Raw genomic sequence first — 21,769 nt, 5'->3', positions numbered from 1 at the left:
ATCATATATGAACTGTATTATTTAGTTGGTTCTCTGTTTCCATGTCATATCAGACAAGTGTACATGAGACACAGCAGGAAAAGGAATAACAGGCATTAAGAGTGCAATGAAAGTAATGTTCTGTGGAAACAATTATGCTGAGAAAAGGGAAAGTAGAATGTAAACATGAGGTCATTTTTGCACAGCATGGGAGCTTGTTTATCTGTCTGTATAAATTGGGAGTACACACAAGCTCTCAGACATGCATCTGAGACACCTTCCATTCTCCTCCCCGAACATCGTGCTGAGGTATACCCAACATGACTCCCAATGGGAAGGTAATATGGCCAACTATCTAACTATTGTTTAAGCTAGTGACCACTTCAACATGTCTAATGTTAATGTTTTCTTATGCATGTGTGCTTTGAGACTTGGAATCAATAAATGTAATACTGTTTAAGTTCAATCATGAGTCATTCTTGTCTTAATTGTACTTTATAAATGAATCGATATTATAAATGTAAGAAATTAAAATTAACAAACTTGCAGGCTTCAGATGAGTGTGTTTATGCGTCATGTTCCCAAGGAGACTGTCAGGATATTGCGCAACAGGCTCGGGATTATGGGTAAGGGAAGTTGATTGACGTGCGTGGCTGAGGCATGTGTGAAACCACGACATGCAACCACATGGTATGTTGTTCAAGAGCTAAATAATAAAGATAATTTAATTAATCAATAGTCTCAGCTTTGTATAAGGACAATTAATACATGTTGTCTGAAGTGAAGAACCTGAAAACAGAAAAAAACTAATAAAATAAAGGTACGCCTCTCGAAAATGGGGAAAAAAACTGGGCCTGCTGTCGAAACTATGCCTTGAAGGCAACATGGCCGAACAGTGTAGGAAATTTAAACAGAGATTTCTAATATACTTAGCGGAGCCGCATCTGAAGAGAAGGCAGAGAAGCAGAAAACCTGACTCTTCCTACATGTGGTGGGTGAGGAGGCATTAGAGATTTACAACACATTCACCTTCGACAGTGAAGAAGAAAAAGAACAGCTGAATGTCGTAATGCAAAAGTCGAGGAATACTGCACCCCACGGAAGAACATAACCCAAGAGACAAATATGTGAAGCGCTCAGGCAAGACGACTGATCAATATGTAACAGAATTGAAGAATAGAAGCAAGACATGCGTGTTTGGTAACTTGACAGAATCGCTGATAAGTGCGGGATAAGTGATCCGGTGTTGAAAGAAAGACAGAAGCAGTGGACATCTCTAAAGCAGACAAAGTCACCAAAATAAGAATCAAGGTGCTCGCAAATGCTGAAATAAATAACAAAAGGACAAAATAAAAAGATTAAAAGAAAAAGAGAGATTCGGAGTCAGCAGGAAAGGAAAGACCACAAGGTGGCAGCAGTAGACAGAGACAACAGACAGTGTGGACGGTGTGGCAGCGAACACGCAAGAAATAGTTGCCCAGCTTTTGGAAAAGAGTGCATGAACTGCAAGAAGAAAAATAATTTTGCAAGAATGTGTAAAACGGGAAAAGCTGGAAGAAGACGCTGATAGCGAAAGTGAACTGTATATAGGAACCATGGAAAATGCAGAAAGAGCTGGAAAAGACTGGAAAGCAAGACTAAAAATAAAACGGAAAACCGGTCGTGATTAAACTTGATGCTGGAGAACAAGCCAACGTACCGCCGAAAGACACTTACCTGAAAATGCGCTCAAAACCATAACCTTAAAACAAGACAAAAGTGAGACTGACAGCACACAGTGGCGAATTAATTCCAGTCATTGGAGTGACAACAATGGACTGCCCCCATAAAAGGTACTGTCAAAACACTTGAATTCATTATAGCCGATGTAAAAGCACAGCCAGTTTTAGGGTCAAAAGCTTGAAGAGCTCAACCTAGTGAAGTGAGTAATGGAGCTCAAGAGGAAAATGAGATGCTGGCACAATACAATGATGTGTTTGGAGACAAGCGGTTTACAGGGCAATCACAGAATTAAAATCGACCTGAATGCTGCTCCCGTGGTGCATGTGCCTAGAAAAATATCACCATTTGCACTTAGACAGTTAAAAAAGAACTGAAAAGAATGACAGAATTGGGCATCATTGTGAAAGAAAACGAACCGACCGAGTGGGTTAGCACCATGATTATAGTGGAAAAGCCTGAAAAGTCATTACGAATATGCTTGGATCTGCAAGAACTAAACAAAGCAATTAAAAGAGAACACTACCAACTCCTGGCGATGATTTGCTAATCTGGGGCAATAACAAAGTAGAGCACAATGTGAGACTGCGGAGAGTGATAGCTCGAGCTAGAGAGGTGGGATTAAAATTCAAGAGGAGAAAGTGCCACTTCACGATGCAGCAGCTCAAGTGTTTGGGAAACATCCTCACAAAAGATGACATGAAACCTGCTGACACAAAGATAAAGGCGATCGTGGGCATGCCAGAGCCAACAAACATAACGGAGTTGCAAAGATTTCTAGGTATGACAAATCTTGCTAAACTTCTGCCACAACTGTCTGAAATGACAGCACCACTAAGACAACTACTACAAAATGGCACTGGACTAAAGAACATGACAAAGCTGTAATAAAGCTGAAAGAATGTCTGACCAAGTTTTGAAATATTTTGACCAGAACAAGCCAGTAAAACTAACTTTAGATACCTCAGAGTGATTTGGGAGCAGCTTTGCTACAAGATGGTGCAACATCTGCAAATGCACCAAGAGCGCTGACCACCACAGAGCAAAGGTATGCTCAAATTGAAAAGGAAATGCTGGCAGATGTGTTTGGCAGACCACAGCATGCAAGTAAAAAATTAAGAATTCACAGCAAACTGGGTATTTATACATGTCACTTCAAGACCTTTGTACCCACAGTCCAATGGACAGGCAGAGAGAACTGTGCAAACAGTTAAACTTGTTAAAAGAAAGCCAAAGCAGCTAATCCAGACTTGTATTTAGCATAATTGGCATACAGAAACACACCCAGGGAACTTAATTACAATCACCTGCACCGATGTTAATGGGCAGAAGGTTAAGGACAAGATTGCCCACAGCAGACAGTTCACTACAGCCTGAAAACACCAAGACGGTACAACAAACACTGCAGAAACAAAAACAAAAGCACTACTTTGACAGAGGTGCCAAAACAATACCCACTCTAAAAAAGAAAGAAAAGGTGAGAGTTAGGCAAGGAAGACACTGGGAACCAGCCACGCCCAGGTCATGCATCGTGAAACTCCAGACAGGACAACTCCTAAGAAATAGGGGACACATACAAAAGATTCTGCAAGACAGCGACCTGCTTCCAGAAGAGCAGACTACATTGTCTCGGGCAATGGACTTGGCACTACTGACGGCCAGCTACAACGCAGAAGATGGTACAGTTTCCAACTGGAAATGAAGGTTAAAAGAACACTATAGAAATAAGTTCTGCAATATAAATGGTACCATAATATTGGAACTTATCAGACATGTTGTGTTATTTAGTCATATAAAAGTAAAGTAAAATCATTTGTTTTTTTTGAAAGATAGAAGAATGTCAGGATATTGCGTAACAGGCGAGGGGTTATGGGTAAGGGAAGTTGATTGACATGCGCGGCTGAGGCATGCATGAAACCACGACATGCAACACATGGTATATTGTTCTAGAGCCAAATAATAAAGATTCTTTAAATCAACAGTATCATCTTTGCATAAGACACACATTAGCACAGAGACAACTGAGTGACACCGACTCTGGGGGCATTGCTCAGAGCGTGCCTGTGCATCAGCTGACTCAGGGGCCGATGCGTCCACAGTAGAGAGAAAAACAGACCAAAGCCGTCACAGAGCCCCCCTCTGGAGCAGACCACTTTTGAGACAACTAGAATTAGGATGGCTACGTTTACACGGCGCTCGATTGGCAGGTGCTTCTGTATCTAGGACAGCACACATTTTCACAAGGAACTACCCCAACACAACTTCCCAGAAAGAATTATCAGCAGAAGTCTGTAATTAGAAAATAATTATTGAAATAATTTGAGAAATGGTCATGTATCCCTCCAGAACAACTGAAACACTCTGCAGAGAGCCGTCCTGGCTGCCGATGTACCCCTCCAGAACTGAAACATCCTGCACAGAGAGCCGTCCTGGCTGCCCATGTACCCCTCCAGAATTGAAACATCCTGCACAGAGAGCCGTCCTGGCTGCCCATGTACCCCTCCAGAACTGAAACATCCTGCACAGAGAGCCGTCCTGGCTGCCCATGTACCCCTCCAGAACTGAAACATCCTGCACAGAGAGCCGTCCTGGCTGCCCATGTACCCCTCCAGAACTGAAACATCCTGCACAGAGAGCCGTCCTGGCTGCCCATGTACCCCTCCAGAACTGAAACATCCTGCACAGAGAGCCGTCCTGGCTGCCGATGTACCCCTCCAGAACTGGAACATCCTGCACAGAGAGCCGTCCTGGCTGCCCATGGCAGCTCCTCACAAGGCCCGCAGCCTTCCTGGTTTTTGTTCCAGCTCAACCTAAAATGACGAACCATTTGAACCTCCTTCCAATTCCTAATCAGTTCATTATTTAATGATACCTATAAAACCTGGAGGACCAGATTTGTGCACTCCTGCCCTACACCCTATTGGCAGTCATTTTTTGTCTTCATTACAGGATTTCCCCTCCGCTCCGCTAATCAAGGAAGACTCCCACGGGGATGCTGTCATATCTCCCCCAAATCAAACCTGCTAGTACGATGAAATCTCCTCCCGCTGCAATAACAGATGCACACAGTAGCAGAAAGTATTGTTAATGCAGTTATTTAACAGTGTGCCCATCTCATTGCTTTAATTTCCCATTATTCACATGGCTCAATTCAACTCTTCCCTTTGCCTCAGCTCTCCCGGCTTTTGGCACTTTGACCCTTCAAGCACGGCATCAGATCTCTTGTGATAAAGATCCATGTGATGTTACGAAGGCCAAGATATCCTAACATCCTGCTAAAAAAACAACTTCCACCCCCCCACCACCGCAGGGAGTTTGAAACACACTTCCTGGACGCAGCAGAATCTAAGACCCTGACACTGTGCAGCTGTGAGGCCAGGCCTCGCTCCGGAAACCAGCGTGCTAATTTACTGTACCCAGCCCAGCCCAGCCCAGCCCTGGAGAGAGTCCATACAAACCCACACACACCAGCTGACAGCCCACCACACTGTGCCTGGCAGGGTTAGAGACACAAACAGCGTGTGTGTTTGAGCATGGCAGAGGAGAATGTGTTGCAGTAAAATGGAAATAAAGCTAAGGTAAGAAAGGTAAGAGCTAAGAAAGGGATTTTAAAGAATTGGTTAGCATTCCTTTGAGCGGTGTTCTTTTTATCACTGAAACAATGTTCACAGATGAAGAGAATGTGGTCACTCGTTTTATGTAATAAAAAAAAAGATGTGTGAACAGAAAGAACCAGTAATAAAGACTCTCCATATGTTTTTAGTGAGGAGCACAGGTTTGGATATTCAGCGCTCTCAGCAGCCTGCACTCTGATTTGAATCCCCCACCCCCTCAAGTTCTTCCACCCCTCCTGTTAGCCCCTCCCTCTGCTCATTAGAGGACTACAAGGTCCTGCTGTTTAAGGACAGGAACTGAAAGAAAGGCACTGTTTGTGCCCTTCTCCACCGCCATGGGGAACCCTGCAGCAGACCTAATGGACCCAGGCAAGCAGAGAGAGAGAGAGACAGGGAGAAAGATAGACAGGCAAACAGGCAGGCATACCTACAAACAGGCAGGCAGAGAGAGACAGGGAGAACGACAGGCAGGCTGAGACAGGCAGACAGAGAGAGACAGGGAGAAAGATAGACAGGCAAAGAGACAGGCATACCGACAAACAGGCAGGCAGAGAAAGACAGGGAGAAAGATAGACAGGCAAAGACAGGCATACCAACAAACAGGCAGGCAGAGAGAGACAGGGAGAACGACAGGTAGGCAGAGAAACAGGGACAAAGACAGACAGGCAGAGACAGACAGGCCAGAAGGGACAGACAGACAGAAAGGGAGGCAGAGAGACAGGCATACAGACAGGGAGACAGACAGGTATGTTCTAGCTCCGGCATCTAGAACTCAGCCAGATGAAATTAATTAAATTTCAAAGGTATTCCAATTTCATCCCAATGAATCATATAACCAATGCTCCACAGCGTTCTGCATGCCCAGGCAGCACCTCCATCCTTACTGGAGTTTATTCAAGCTAAAATGATTTCATGGAATACTTTATACCCTGTGAATTGCTGTAATATATATTTGTATCTGTTTATTATTATTTGCTCCTAATCATTTACTCTCTGAGCACAAGGCCTACACTTGGGTGTGCACTGTTAATTTCTAAAACAGTGAGTTTGTTAAGATAGTTACCATAGCAAATCTTAAATATTTTCCATGGAACCCACTGTATATCCACGAGTGCAGAAAAAGATACATTGGGATTAAGAATGCATATCCTGGGCTATTTTTTTTGTTTTTAAAACTGTCCCCTTAGCTTTATGATAGTTGCAATTATTGTGTCATTTGTTTTTTTTATTTTAAAGTTTGTGTTGAGGTGTTCAGGAGCTGCTCTTTAGTTTTATTTCCCCGTCATCAATAAATGTAACATAGGCTAGATCTGCCAAAGTGTCTTTATAAAAATAAGAGCCGTTATCTGCCATCTGGCTCAAGTTTCCTTTTGCTTTGCTTGCAATACACAGCAGTGCTCTACATGGTGCTGGCGCTTACTGATCTGCAGTAGCCTACATTATATACTCTATGTCTATGGAAGACAACTAGAACTAAAGAACTGCTCCTGAACTCGGAGCTAAACCATCAATACAGTTCAATACAATAACAGCAAAAAGGAAACCACCACTTTAAATGGCTTTGAATGTAGCCTTGAGCGGCTTTTCATTTCATTTTAAATTACATCTCGATGCTTGCTAATGCTTCCAATTCCCAATGCAGATGAGGATGTGGTGGAACAGAAGAAAACAGCTCTGGAAGAATGATACCCTTCAGAAATACTCCTACCACTTCCAAGCTTCATCTGTATCAATTCTGTGCGTTTCAGAAGGATTCAATTACAAAGCAGTGCTACACATTGATCTTATAAAAAGCATTTAGAAGAAGAAAAAGCATACAGTGCTCCAGTAGTTTCAAATTGAGTTTAGAACAGGAAAACACTTAGAAACATAACAGCTATATGTTTCTATATTCAATTAATATTAAAAGCACATCATTCTGAATTGACATAAAGGGATTACGGTAGAACCTGTCATAACCAACCCTGCAAGATAGAATCCCCTCTATTAACCACATGCTGCTACTACCAACTGGGGAAACAAATGATGCTAATATCTTCAAACCCATCTCATGTTCAATTTCAAACAAGCGAACAACCCTTTTTAATCTGTGAAAATAACGTATTGTTTTGTTTTGCTTTCAGTTTGGTCTACTGCCGAGGCTGCTGTGGCCACCGACTGTGTACGAGGTTTCTTGAGAAGCTGGAAGCTTTAATCAGTTCATACGTCAGGAAATGGTTGGGAGTTCCATGCTCCCTCAGCAGAGTGGGACTTTATGGTAAAGGAATACTGCAGCTACCAGTCTCCGCTCTAACCGAGAAGTTTAAGTGCGCCAAAGTCCGACTGGAAATGACATCAGTAGATTCACGCAACAAATGCGTAAGGGAGGCAGCACCTGTGTTGAAAACTGGAAGAAAGTGGGCGGCAAAGAAAGCTGTGGAGGATTCAAAAGCTGCCCTTCAAATCAGTGATATTATGGGGCAAGTTCAGCATGGCAGAGGGGGTCTTGGTCTCAGTTCAGCTCCTCCTACACGGCACAAGGCAACTGTGGTTGATCCCTGGAGCCAGCATCGCAGCCGTTGTGTGTGCTGCTGCGCTAGGGAGGAAAAATAAGCTGATCCCTGGAGCCATCATTACACTTCAGCAATCAACACCAGGCAGAAGGATATCTACATCATCAGATGGAAAGAAACACAAATGGATGAAGATGCAGATGGATCACATTAGTTTACTGTAAAGCTACATCTTAGTTTATCTTGGCGAGAGCCGAGTTCAAATTAGCATGAAGTTTTAACATCTACTCTCATGCAATGGAAATCATGTAACATGCATTTCTCTCTGTAATATTAAGAACAAATCCAGTTGAGTTTATTCATTTTGAGCTGGAGCATACTGTAGATGTGCGAGTGTGCAGGCATGATTTGGTTTTAAATCTATGAAGAGAAAAAACAATGAATGCAGAAGTGACACTCTAAAGAGAAGTACTGTACAAGAATTTAGCTTAGGATGCTAGAGCTCCACACGCCCCTCTCAATGCCTGCTCACACTCAACCTTAACGTATCCTTCCCCCAAGCTTCACGCTACAAACATGACCCATTCCTGCAGTCTCCATGCTGCGCTCACTCCACATTAACACAGGAATCCTGTGTTCATCTCATTTCACACTGCGTACTGCTACATTCCTTATCTCTATCTCCAATTCTCAGGAACAGCAAAGCTAAAGACTGCGTCCCCACAGCCACACTAATTCACTTACTGCAGGAATAAAGCAAAGAGGTACAGTTAAGAGCAGGGGGGAAGCAATTAACAGCTGCACCATACCTGTAAAGCTTCCTGGCTGGTAGAAGTTATTAATCACAAAGACGGCCTCAGACAGGACTTCAACAACATGAACAGATAATAAAGCTGCAATTGTTTTATGCTCAGAAAAGCTCCTACAGTATACTGTAGCAAACTTTAAAAAGGTACTAAAGTCAGGTTTGCAAGTTATAGGTTGCATTTTTCCACTGCTCAGCATCTTATACATAAACAGAGGTTTAAAACGTGCTAGTTAGCATGTACGCTTAATCATCTGCAGATGGAAGAATGAGGAAACAGACTCACTAGCAGAGATCACAAGACAGATAGATCCTGATTCAACAACATCTCAAATTCAAATGCATTTCATAATTCACTTCCAATTCATAACGTTCGGTTTGTTTGGCATGATAGGTTATACAAGTATTGTCAAGTTGGTGTCCAGCACTTGGTCCTGCTGGAAGCAGTTTCGTACAGAGGATTACATTCTGCTTTTGTAATTTATTGAAACCATAAGCATATCCTGTCACCAGACATCAGGCCAGTACGGGCCAATGCAGCACTCCCTGTGAAAGCTTGGTTCTGCCAGGACACAAACCTGTGCTGCCCTGACTGTATGACTCACCCTGCACACCACATGATCACAGTGACTCGCTAGGATACCAAAAGTGAGAATCTTTAGCCTAAACTGCAGCAATTGTGTGTTATTATTGTGTTGAAATGTTTTGATGTGCCAGTTGAAACTCCACTTGGCTGGCTAGTGTTTGTAACATGTAACTTTTTTGAATAGTCGCTGACTCTCCAGGATTTTGAAAATGTCAACAGTTACTGCATTTGACAGGTAATGAGGTCAAACTCTTAAATTACAGAGATAGTAGATTGGAATGGCTTCAGTCCCCCTGGCAGCACACAGTGTTGCAGTGTATGTCATCTGCCATCGTGGGCGGGGCACTGACATGCCCACTGGCACAGTTTCCTTGAGCACTGATCTAGAGCAGACTGCAATAGAGATGCTCATGCCCTGAGGTGCAGAATGGAATTGATTGAGGCAGGTCTTCTCATTTAAGTTCAAGATGACAGCGATGGGTTCTGTAGGGCAATGAAGACTAGATCAACCTGCACCATTGTAAACTGGCACAAGCCTTGACAAAGGTGTAAGAGTTGAGGTTCCCAGCATTCCATGAACAGTTTGGGTGTTCTCCGATATGATCACAATAATCAAGATGCTCTTAAATTAGGTTTTAACTCCCGTCAATTGTGACTTTCTCCCTAGTTAGAAGTTCTTTCTCTCTTCCACGTTTTCTTTCTCTGACTGCTTTTAGCTTGTGGCTTTTTAAAATAAGGCTATTCCACTGTTCTCTCCCACAATAGCGGAGCATGAATTAAAGTGATTTTCCAAAGCCCAGTTTAATTGCATGACACTCAATCCCTCTCCCCCCCCCAAGCATCTCTTATAGACAAATCAGTCGTCTGCAGGAAGAGAGGGGAGCATCTCAGTCGCAGATTGTCGTTAATAAGACCACAATATTGTTCCAGCCCTGACAGCTACTTGGAACAGGACAGCCAATGATTTCCGTAAAAAAAAATTACTGTTTTCCGTTTCACTAAACAGTAATTGCCATCGTTTTCCGTTCCTACTTATTACTTCACATTTGTACTTTTATCTTTCAAAATATGTTGTTCAAGTAAAGGCCAAAACATGATTTATTGTTGGTTATTTATTTTAAATCAGGCAACATTTCACAGAAGTGAAAAACACTAAATACACAAGTTAAAAAATGAATACTGAATGTCGACTAATAACGGATACTGAACAGCATTTTAAATGCTTAACACTGAAGTTCAACTTCACCTAATAGTTCGAACAAGCTGTAATGATTTAGCTGCTGTCTAAAATACAGACCATACATTTTACTATTAGGAACGCATCTTAACATATAAAATGTGTACTAACCCTAAGCAAAAAACTGTCCAGTGTTTACAACAAATGGGCACACGCTCTGCTTTATCAAGAGGAATGTCTGCCATGGTGCACATCTTAACAAAGTTGAGAACAAAATCTTCACATCTTTAGACTAGCATATGAGCAGCGTTGTACCCCGGTCTCTCTCATTCATTTTATTATAATGCTGCCTCATAAAAGCTACAGTAATACAACATGTTGTCTCCTTATTCACAGCTCTACTGAAAGTAACAGTCAGTTGATTCTAATCTAGTGTGAACTGATTACTGAATTTTAAGTGACACAGAAAACAACTTTCAATGTCTCAATTTATTATTAGAATACTGTAGCAGAGACAAGCAACTGCAGCGGAGTAGCCTACATGTATTCTAAGTGGTTTTGTTTCAACAAGTTTTATGCAAGTGTAATCATCTTTTTGTACAAACTCTAGCTGTGTGACAATCATTAGCACCGGCATTGGAAGAAGCTTGCTTGTGCAATGTCACGTGAACTGCAGACATGAATCCAATAACACACGTCTTCGTGTTCATTATTTTGGAACGGTTTTGCTAGACATATTTGGGCCTCACGCCAAACAAATAATTTGATCGAGTGTGGATAATTACACAAGGTATAAGTTCACATTTTTAATAGCTGCCACTAGAAGGTATTAAAAATACCTGTGCGAGGCTGTGTGGTCCAGTGGTTAAAGAAAAGGGCTTGTAACTAGGAGGTCCCCGGTTCAAATCCCACCTCAGCCACTGATTCATTGTGTAACCCTGAGCAAGTCATTTAACGTCCTTGTGCTCCGTCTTTCGGGCGAGACGTAGTTGTAAGTGACTCTGCAGCTGATGCATAGTTCACACACCCTAGTCTCTGTAAGTCGCCTTGGATAAAGGCGTCTGCTAAATAAACAAATAAGAAGAAGAAGAACAAAATGCAGTACATGGCCCAGCAATAATTATTATTATTTTTTTTAATCCAACATGCATTCCGCTGCAGTATGCCCATTCATTACTTCAGTAGAAATCCCATTATTATGGAGAATCACTGGTTTGTATTACTGGATATAAAAAAGCTGCATCTCCCTGCAGCAAACTTTGCAAACGGGCTACGAGCTGCTTGCCTACCGGTGCTGCCGAACACAAGACTGTACAAATCACTGACGTTCTCAAAAGTAAACTCATTTTGGAGATCTTCACTTTCCAACAAGCTTGCAGTCACAGTAAGCAAAACTGCTCCAAATCTGTGACTGCATCATTCAAGCTTGGAAAAAAACAAATTGAACCAAACAGAACCTGAGCTCTTTTTAAAGTGTGTGACAGATAGACGGGGATCAAATCCAAGTGCAGCTGAAAACCAACCACGTGACCCCCAGCTGGCGAGCCTGGCTCCTCCTGCTTGAAACAGGAGAGCAAAACTTTCTTGTAAAATGAATGGAATAAGAGATTGCAGAATTCAGCCAGCGACACAATCCCCCTCTTCAGAGCTCCGACTCCACCCTTCACAACTGGCAATTTAAAAGGAGATGGCTGTAATTTGCAGGGAAGCAGCTTGCCAGAGACGCATGAACTAATCAGACAAGCTGCTGCCAAGGTCCTGAAGAAGGGGGGTCCTGGTTTACTTCAGAAGTCTTTGATTAATCTTGTGTCTAACAGTTGCTTATCCATCACTTTTCTTTGCACTTCTGGAGTGGTACAGTACGTAAACGTGTTGCTTTTACTGCCTTTCAAAAGGAGTGCCTTCAAAGCGTCCCAGGTACGTGGTTTGACACTACACAGGTAGTCAGAACCCAGGTCGGAGTGCCAGGGTGAAACTCACAGTATTTGCAGAATAACTAATTGGGATATATGTGAACCTTGTAATTTCCCCTTTTCAGTTAGTTTACTGTGATTGAGGTTTTTTATAATGTATGTTTTAAAAAAACTTGTCAAAACAAGAGACCAGTCCAAGCCTGTGTACAGCATCACACTTGTGTTGCTCCAGGTGCGTACTGTGGATGTGTAGGTCACGATTAGCAATATCATTGTACACTGTATTTACAACTGTAGCGGGGTATCATGATATTAAACGCATCTTTTTTTTTTCTCGCAATTCATAGCAACACATCTATAAACCCTTTAGGGAGGACACACACGACTGTTTATTACATTGGAAAACAAAGAGATAGCGTCATTTATGGCTAAGAAATGGGGTGGGGTGCCTTCATAGTCACAGCAGTCAAAAGATGGTCAAATGGTCTTTAAAGTTAATCAAATCGTTACTTGTGTGCCAAAGTTGGGGACACAAGACACAATTCATGTTTAACACTGCTAGTAACAAAACGGCTCTCCCCGGTTGCCTCACGTACATTCAGCAGGGGCTGTACCAGTATCTAGGGCCGGGGGGTTGGGGCAGCTGAATCTGTGCACAGGCAGACACTCAACTTCCTTTCTTTGTTTATGATGACACTGTTTGAGAAACCTGTCTTGCAGTCGAGCGCATCAGGCAAACGAAATCACGTCTCCTTAATATTTTTAACACAGGAGACCTACGTACAGTATTAATTTAAATTGGTCTCAGGCGTCTGCATTCTGCATATTACCTTATATGTATAACACAATCGAGTCCAGCAGTTGCAATTGCTGGCACAGTATACTGATTGAACCAAACAAAAGAGAAGCGCATTTCACGCTGGGGAAAGCAAATACAAACTCTATTGTAGTACTTGACATTGCACAGCATTGCAAATTCATTTTTTATAATTAAAACGATAGAAAAACAACTTGTTATAGTATATCACCTACCCTTTAAGGAGACTATTCTCGAGCCGTACTTAAACTGTTCTTCGCCCTCCAAAAATGGGAAAGCAAAAATGAGTTTTACAAAGTCTTCCTGTCAGGGTGAAACTCGTGCATTCCTTCTAGTTTGTAGACTATCCAGGCAGCGGGTAAAGTGCTTCAGTTCCTCTGCGTTGAGTTTAGAACCTCACAGTGCAGCGTTTTCTGTGCAGGCAGAGCGCGTGAACTGCTAATCCCTCCCCGCGGCTCTCCTGCCCTCTTTGTCTAACATGATGTCATCGATATGGGCAGGAATTTCCCCACCCGGCGGGACTGTGATAAAAACACTGACTCCGGGATCACATTGATTTACACGCCACCCTTGACTCTGCCAACTAAAAAGGCGTTATAGTGTAACAGTGTATGACAGTAAAATCATATCAACGTGCAATAAAGCACAGAGAGAGCATGGTAAAGCATACACACGCTTTGTAAAGAATAGCAAAATCATATTACAAAAAACATGGCAAACCAGGGTGAACTATGGCAAGTGCATAGTCGGCTATAACCATGGGGAAAGCGTGGCAAAACTGCAAAAAAAAAAATCCTTGCAAGAATGCCGTGGTTAGTTAGGATTAAACACAATAAAACTAATACAGTTTGGAAAAATACTTAATAGGAATAAGAATATATGAAGGATAAATCAACTTTGTATTAATATGGTATATCTTAATACAGGGTGTCGCATACAGCAGGCTTCATTAGCACTGTATTATCATACATTGATTTATGTTCTGTTAGACCGGGCGGCCACGCCCCTCTGTGGCTGTCTTCACATCAATTTATCGATTTCCTTCCTTGTTAAAGGCATTTCACAAAGACATTTGTATACGATGCCTGGTTTATGGGCGACCCAGTAGGTTATAACCTAAATATCCCTTGTTTCGACACTTTGATATTGTAGCGTTTGCGCATTTCCAGACTTTTCCCCCCATTTACACAATACCCGTATTGGAAAGGGGAAGTTGCATAGATAGTATATACCGTGCTAGGATTCCAAAATAATTCTGCTGTTGCTGTAATTAACTAAAATATTAGGCATGACTAAGAAAGTTTTCAAGGCAGTCCTCGCTGCTGGAAATGCTGTAAATGTGGCTTGTGATTTCTGGAGCATCTGTGTGATTGGCTGAAACCTCCTGCCATCTTGTCTGTCCCCACGCCCCCTCCCACTGCAACTTGCAAGCCATATTCATCATCCAGGAGGCTTAAGTGTTTTAACTTGAAAGCGATTTCTCAGCTTTGTCTACCACAATTAATTTTTTATTATTATTATTATTATTATTATTATTATTATTATTATTATTATTATTATTATTATTATTATTATTATAATAATAATAATAATATAAATGCTACATAACGTCTCTGAAAATATTTTCTGTAAATCAAAACCTACATGTTGCCTATCTACTATATTCAATGCAGTGGAGGAGTTTGCGTGTGTGGATGCTGCAGGACTCAAGTGTAAGGAGTGGCTTAAAGACATCTACTATTGGCTCTTGCAGAAGGTCATTACTGTCAGAAGGCAGGGTTAATATTTTTTAAAGATCACGAGAACGCTATGTGAATGTACTAAGGAGCTCACTACAGATGGCATACAATCCACCATTTTTAGCTGAAGCCCCCTATTTGAAAAATATTTTCCCCCACGTTTCCCCCCATGCAACATCCCCCCCCCCCCCCCAGCCCCATGGCTTTGATTTCCCTTAAAGATGGGGTGTTTCCCTCCAATCTGGCAACCCTGCCTCCCTTCTTTAGTCCCGCTTCTCTCTGGCTCTCCTTGGCTTTTCTTTCCCATTCTCTCTCTTGTCTCAGCAGCCGCTTCGACTACTTATCCCCTCGACTCGGCCACGCCCCCGGTGCACTTGCCACCAATCCAGGCATGCACGGCTTCTCTCTCTTGGCCCCTGGTTTCCTGCTCTCGATCCGTTACAATTTACCCCTGATTTATGACAGCAATGTTGCACCCGGGTCCCACTCGCGCTGCAAACCGAGCTTCTGATTGGTGGCAATTCTCCAGTCTCTGATGTCCCTTAACACCTGCTGCCGTTGGACCCTTGACTCTGGATCACAGAACTTTCCAGAATGTGGTTACAGCAGACCAGGGTCGTTACAATATCTTTTAATTTTTATTATTTTTAAACATACCATATTTTGCCACCTTCAGAATTCTCAGAACCAGTGTAGTGTTATTGTGTAAATGTTTTTACTTGTGCAACTTTGCGGTGACTTCTCGTTTTGCCTTGTTCATTGTGAATTTTTTAAAAACTGTTTCCAGTTTAAGTTTGCAAAAAAATAATATATAATTAACAGTAAATTTCCCTCTTTCTGACAAAAACAAAACACCCATCAGATTGCAATTCATTGCACCTGTACCAAAATTTGACAGCGCTTTCAGATGGCATACAATCCACCATTTTTAGCTGAAGCCCCCTATTTGAAAAATATTTTCCCCCACGTTTCCCCCCATGCAACAGTAAATTTCCCTCTTTCTGACAAAAACAAAACACCCATCAGATTGCAATTCATTGCACCTGTACCAAAATTTGACAGCGCTTTCAGATGGCATACAATCCACCATTTTTAGCTGAAGCCCCCTATTTGAAAAATATTTTCCCCCACGTTTCCCCCCATGCAACAGTAAATTTCCCTCTTTCTGACAAAAACAAAACACCCATCAGATTGCAATTCATTGCACCTGTACCAAAATTTGACAGCGCTTTCTGACATTACATGGGGTCACTTTTTGGTATGCAAATCACATTCTAATTATGTACCACATTCTTGTATTGTAAGTCGCTTGTTTGTGTGGAATAACTTGTTACACTTTATTTATTTATTTGTTTATTTGTATGTAATAAGGCCCAACACGGTGTCCGTGTACGTTGACTATACAGATGCCTTGGGCCATTGTGCAGCACGAGACAAAGTGTGTATATTCAACGTATACGGACACCGTGAAGGGCCTTATTGCATTTATAATCCAGGTTAAACAGTGCATTTTGAAGAAAAAAACATAAATCATGTTTAGGGCAAAACATAATTTGTTTTTTATTAAATATCCTTACGCCAATAAAGTAGTCCCAAAAAGAGGCTTATACATTTTCCTTAGAAATAGAATGTGCCAGGTGGCTAAGTATAAAAATCCAGTTACTGTAGAAACAAGTACAAACTCGAACACACTGACGCAAGCATTTTAGTCTAGAGGCCACAGGGGTACATTAAACTATTAGAAAATCACCAGGTGTCTATACAGAAAGAATACATAGCATATCTGCAATCTTTCTGTCACATATCAAATTGCCGTTTAACACAGAATATATATATATATATATATATATATAAACGATATTTATGTAACTGCAAAAAGAGCCCCTCAGAATTTTTGTAAACATCATAAAAAGCTAAAGGGACTTAAAGTGGTTGTAATCATCAGCATGATGTCCTGAATCCTCCCTGTCGTACTCTCTCATTGAAATGGGCAGTTTTGAAGAATCCTCCCTGTCGTACTCTCTCACTGAAATAGGCAGTTTTGAAGAATCCTCCCTGTCGTACTCTCTCATTGAAATGGGCAGTTTTGAAGAATCCTCCCTGTCGTACTCTCTCATTGAAATGGGCAGTTTTGAAGAATCCTCCCTGTCGTACTCTCTCATTGAAATGGGCAGTTTTGAAGAATCCTCCCTGTCGTACTCTCTCATTGAAATGGGCAGTTTTGAAGAATCCTCCCTGTCGTACTCTCTCATTGAAATGGACAGTTTTGAAGAATCCTCCCTGTCGTACTCTCTCATTGAAATGGGCAGTTTTGAAGAATCCTCCCTGTCGTACTCTCTCATTGAAATGGGCAGTTTTGAAGAATCCTCCCTGTCGTACTCTCTCATTGAAATGGACAGTTTTGAAAGAAACACATGTTTTAGAAAACATTTCTGTTTATTTTTAAACATGACATCTGGTACTACACTAGGTTAAAGAAGGTTTCAGTTTGCTTGCATTGCACTTACTAGGTCATTTCACTTCAGCAGTGTCTTTGGGGTCAAAGCATCTTACTGGCTGAAAAGCATGTCAGTCATTAGGGGGAGAAGCTGGTTGGTTACAGGAAAGGGGTGAGGACAATTTCACTTTCCAGGTAAAACAACCCAGGAAGTGCAAGCCAGTCTAAAAGTATGGCTGGCAAACAGATATTTTTATGTAGGTAAAAATGTGTATGTCTTTTTTCTTGAATAAAAACACTTGAACAGCTTATTCCCCACAAACTTTGCTTTTGTGACCAGGACAGTGATATTTTGAAATGTACCTATTTTCCAGTACATTCCAGATAGATTCAGTGCTGAGTAAACTTGGAGTAACTTCTAGAACATTCTAGAACTTTCCAGTAATATAAATAGTAGTATAAATACAGGGGCCTTAAGCCCACCAGTTCAGTTTAGTTCCAGCTGCCTAAGTGGATACATATCTGCATTTTTCTGAGATGGCACCAAGAGGCTGCAAGCATCCGGCAGACGCATTTTGCTGTGTCTGCGGCCAATTTATCAAGACAAGAGCGAAAAAGTACTCCGTGGAAGCATCTGCTAAGATGTGTGAGGCCTACAAGGCATATTTCGGCATGCCTGTCGGGGATCAAGACAAACCCTGGGCACCTCATTTCACCTGCGAGCACTGCAAAAAAACTCTGGAAGGTAAGATGGACAATTGTTGCTCAGAATTTTATGTTATAAAATTTGTTAAAATTTTTAAAATTGTAAAAGTTTTTAATTTTAAAATGTTTTACAATTTTCAATGTTATTGAAAAAATATATCATATATGAAAAATGTTGCGAGAATCTCTTACACATTAGTCATGGGTGAAATAAATGTATTTTTGTAGGATGGTACAGATGGGAAAAGAGAGCCATGAAGTTCGCTATCCCAAGAATTTGGCGGGAACCCACTGACCACTCAAACAACTGCTACTTCTGCATGGTGGACCCTTCCAAGCGGACCGAGTTCTCTGTGGGGAGGAACAACGTCAAGTGGGAGCCACTGGTGGACCCCCGGAAGGTGCTGATGCCACCACTGCACATCAAATTGGGCCTTTTGAAACAATTTGTCAGAGCTCTAGATAAGGAGTCGGCAGCCTTCAAGTACCTTCAAGACTACTTCCCTAAGCTGTCTGAGGCAAAGGTCAAAGCCGGTGTCTTCGTCGGACCACAGAGAAAGAAGATCCTGTGCAATGAATTCCCCAAGAAGCTCACTAGTAAGGAGAAAGCGGCTTGGAACAGCTTTGTCGCAGTGGTTCGGGGCTTCCTGGGCAATCACAAGGCCGAAAACTATGTGAAGCTGGTTGAGACTCTGGTGAAGAACTACGGCACAATGGGCTGTAGGATGTCCCTCAGAGTCCATATCCTTGATGCTCATCTTGATAAATTCAAGGAGAACATGGGAGTGTACTCGGAGGAGCAAGGCGAGCGCTTCCACCGGGATATACTGGACTTTGAACGCCGCTACCAAGGACAGTATAACGAGAACATGATGGGAGACTACATTTGGGGGCTGATTCGTGAAAGTGATTTACAGTATAATCGTAAATCTCGAAAAACTACTCACTTCTAAATCTTTTATAGTAATTTTTGTATTACTTTAGTATAAATACATGTTAATTTGGATTCATATGTTGTTTTTATGTGAACAAAAAGACACAAATTCGCCTGTTTTCTCATTGGAAATAGGTCAATTTCAAAATATCACTGTCCTGGTCACAAAAGCAAAGTTTGTGGGGAATAATAGCCATTTTCTATACTTTTGAGGCATAAGCAATTAGGAAATAACACTTACTACCCAGGAACAAAAATTGTGTTACATAGTGTAATAGTTTATTTCTTAGATATTGTTTAATGACAGAACTACAGTGCACAAAACACCAGGTACAGCTTTAGGCAAAAGCAAAAATACACAGACTGCCTTTTTACATTGTTGTTTTAAATATTACTCTCACATGCACCTCCCCACATTTCCTGCGAACAGAACTATACAACTCTTTCCATATATGGAGTTGTTTTTCAAGCATTGTATATATGTGTGCATCCTTATCTATATTGATATGTTGTGTCTGGGGCAGGGTCAACACCAAGAACATTTATAGACATCAGCTATCCACAATTTGTGTCAGCATTTTATTTTAGTTCCACATGAAGTTTCCCACTCCAATTGTATTACTATCTTAGCTACGTTTAACATAGTGTAGTACCAGATATCATGTTTTAAAATGAAAATACATGTTTGCTAAAATATGTGTTTCTTTCAAAACTGCACATTTTGAACTGAACTATTTTGTTAAGCTACAATTCATTTAAAACTTTAATAAACTTTGAAAATGTAATGTAATGCTAAATACTTTGTAAATACTGTAAGACAGCAGGGAGGGGGTTAAAGCCTCCCTGAAGAAAAAACATGTGTGGAATGCACATTTGTTTAATTTAATTGTTTGCTTTATTGTTTAATTGAATTTGTTAAATTGTTTTAGTATTAATTATCCCCTGCACCTGGTAGCCATTGTTAAATTAGTACCAGGTGCAGGGTATTTAAGGGAGGCAGATAGTCTGCTCATGGCTGCTAAGGAGAAGGAGACAGAAGAGGTGCTCTGTCTCAGAGTAGCCAAAGTAAATAAAAAGTAAGTGTGGTATTTAACCGGTGTTTTGGTGTAAGGACGGGGAAACAGCTTAGCTGTCCCGTGGTAGTCAGGGTGTACCTGTTTGTTTAGTCAGTGCTCGTAAAGAGCTAGGTGTTTATTTTGTGTTTGTATTTTGTTTTGGTGTATTAAAAATAGCGCACCAGCGCTTAAAAAATCCATTCCAGTGTGTTGGGTCTATTTTTAAAGGGGCAACGAACCGTGTGAGTTGCAATTCTATTACAATACGTTTTGTGAACTGAGCCCTGTGACAAGGAGACCCTGTCGCTGGTTCTTGGGTGCATTTGAGCCTTTATGGAAGCAGCTCTGACGTGCAACAGGAAACGCGTTGCTAAGGAAATAATTGAGCAGGTAGGCTCGCCCGTGCTGAGTTGATCAAAAATGTCTGTGCTACAGCTCGAGGATACTGCACGGCCATACCTACACAGATGGGCGCTGAGCGATACATTTCTGTGTTTTGTTTTGTGTTGTGTTGTGTTGTGTTGTGTTGGATTAACTACTACGGAGCCCTTGAACTGCAAGACAGTGCTCATGAAGGCATTGCCCAGCTGAGGCCATGTGAAGAGGCAGGAGTTGCTGGGATCCCAGAAGTAGGTCAGTTTAGGGGATGTTGATCCCAAACAGTGAATAGAGAGGGTTTGCACAGAGTAGTAGGTTCCTTTTAGTGGGATTAGCGCTTACCATTTGTGTGCAAACTTTTATTTCTAGATTGGTTTTGTTTTCTTTATTAAATGTGACACTAGGGTTGTCATTGCTGGTACCCTAGTGTCAGCACTTGTGTTTATTCAAATCTGCGCGCCTGTGCGACGTCTCAACACCCAATGTGTTTGCCTCAGTATTGTTCAGTGACAACCCACACACGTGACCGTACCCCCTGTTTCAAGCCCCTTGTCACTTTATTCCCCTGAAATTGCACACCAGATTGAAAAGTCTTGATAAAGCAAGGCAATTTAACAATGCAATGCAGAACGTGTCTGGAATGTGAAATCAGCATGTTAAACATAAACAAAACTGCAGTGTTATTAAAAAGAGCAATCCAGACTGCAAACCCCTCCTCCCTAGTGATGGGATGAAAAGAACCCAAACAGACACACAGAGTGCAGGCCAGGGAGAGGCAGTACTGGGGTGTGACTGTGCATGCAGTACCATCTTATGGTTTCACAGTGCTAGTGGGAGAGTCAGGATCAGCAGGGAGACCAGTCCAGACAGTGTGTGGGTTCCCTGATTCAGCAGCTGCTTTCCTCCGGCTTCACATCCTTTAAACATGCTGAATGACTGCTTCCTGGCAGACAGGAAACCTTGAGGAAAACAAAACAACTCTTGTTCACATACTGAATACTGTGGCACCAAACAACTTTCAGGGAGGGGGGTGGGGGTGCTTCTCAAGCTTTAGCCTTCTGAATTTGCTGGCCAGGCTGATACACATGGTATAACTTTGTCAGTAGGGTGTAGGGCTAATGAATCTGCAAGGTGCTGTACCTGCTCTGAAGGGATGCATGATCCTCTAATCTACCAGCCTCTAATCCCTTTGGGGGGCCCCAGGTGTAGAAATCTGCAGCAAACATTGCTCACCAGAAAAGTGATCCCTTTTGAGAATACAATGTATTCATTTTGGTTAGGAAAGCACCTGCCAACCGATCGCCTGCTATCCACTCCTGTCAGTCTTTCTAATCTGCAGCCTTTGTGACTGATAGCAAGCTGAAACAGAGGAGCTACAGCTTTCATATTGCACAGAATGTATGGATACCATTTACATAA

The 21,769-nt window shown here is 41.8% G+C and overlaps 1 protein-coding gene across 2 annotated transcripts in view; it reads right to left on the bottom strand.

Moving 5' to 3' along the window:
- LOC117429675 (CD276 antigen) overlaps window positions 1–13,618 on the bottom strand; it is an 84,090-nt gene extending 70,472 nt beyond the window's left edge. The window contains exon 1 of one of the 2 annotated variants that reach the window (XM_058998427.1): window positions 13,318–13,618. The gene's annotated coding sequence lies outside the window, so the exon portion shown is untranslated. The remainder of the gene's footprint in view (window positions 1–13,317) is intronic. The other variant, XM_058998428.1, reaches the window with a different exon arrangement.
- Window positions 13,619–21,769: the final 8,151 nt, after the last annotated feature.

This window comes from Acipenser ruthenus, chromosome 24 (genome assembly GCF_902713425.1).
Source record: "Acipenser ruthenus chromosome 24, fAciRut3.2 maternal haplotype, whole genome shotgun sequence".
NCBI classification, from domain to species: domain Eukaryota; kingdom Metazoa; phylum Chordata; class Actinopteri; order Acipenseriformes; family Acipenseridae; genus Acipenser; species Acipenser ruthenus.
The sequence above is the reverse complement of the archived record's forward strand: the minus strand, read 5'-3'. Positions and strand labels throughout refer to the sequence as shown.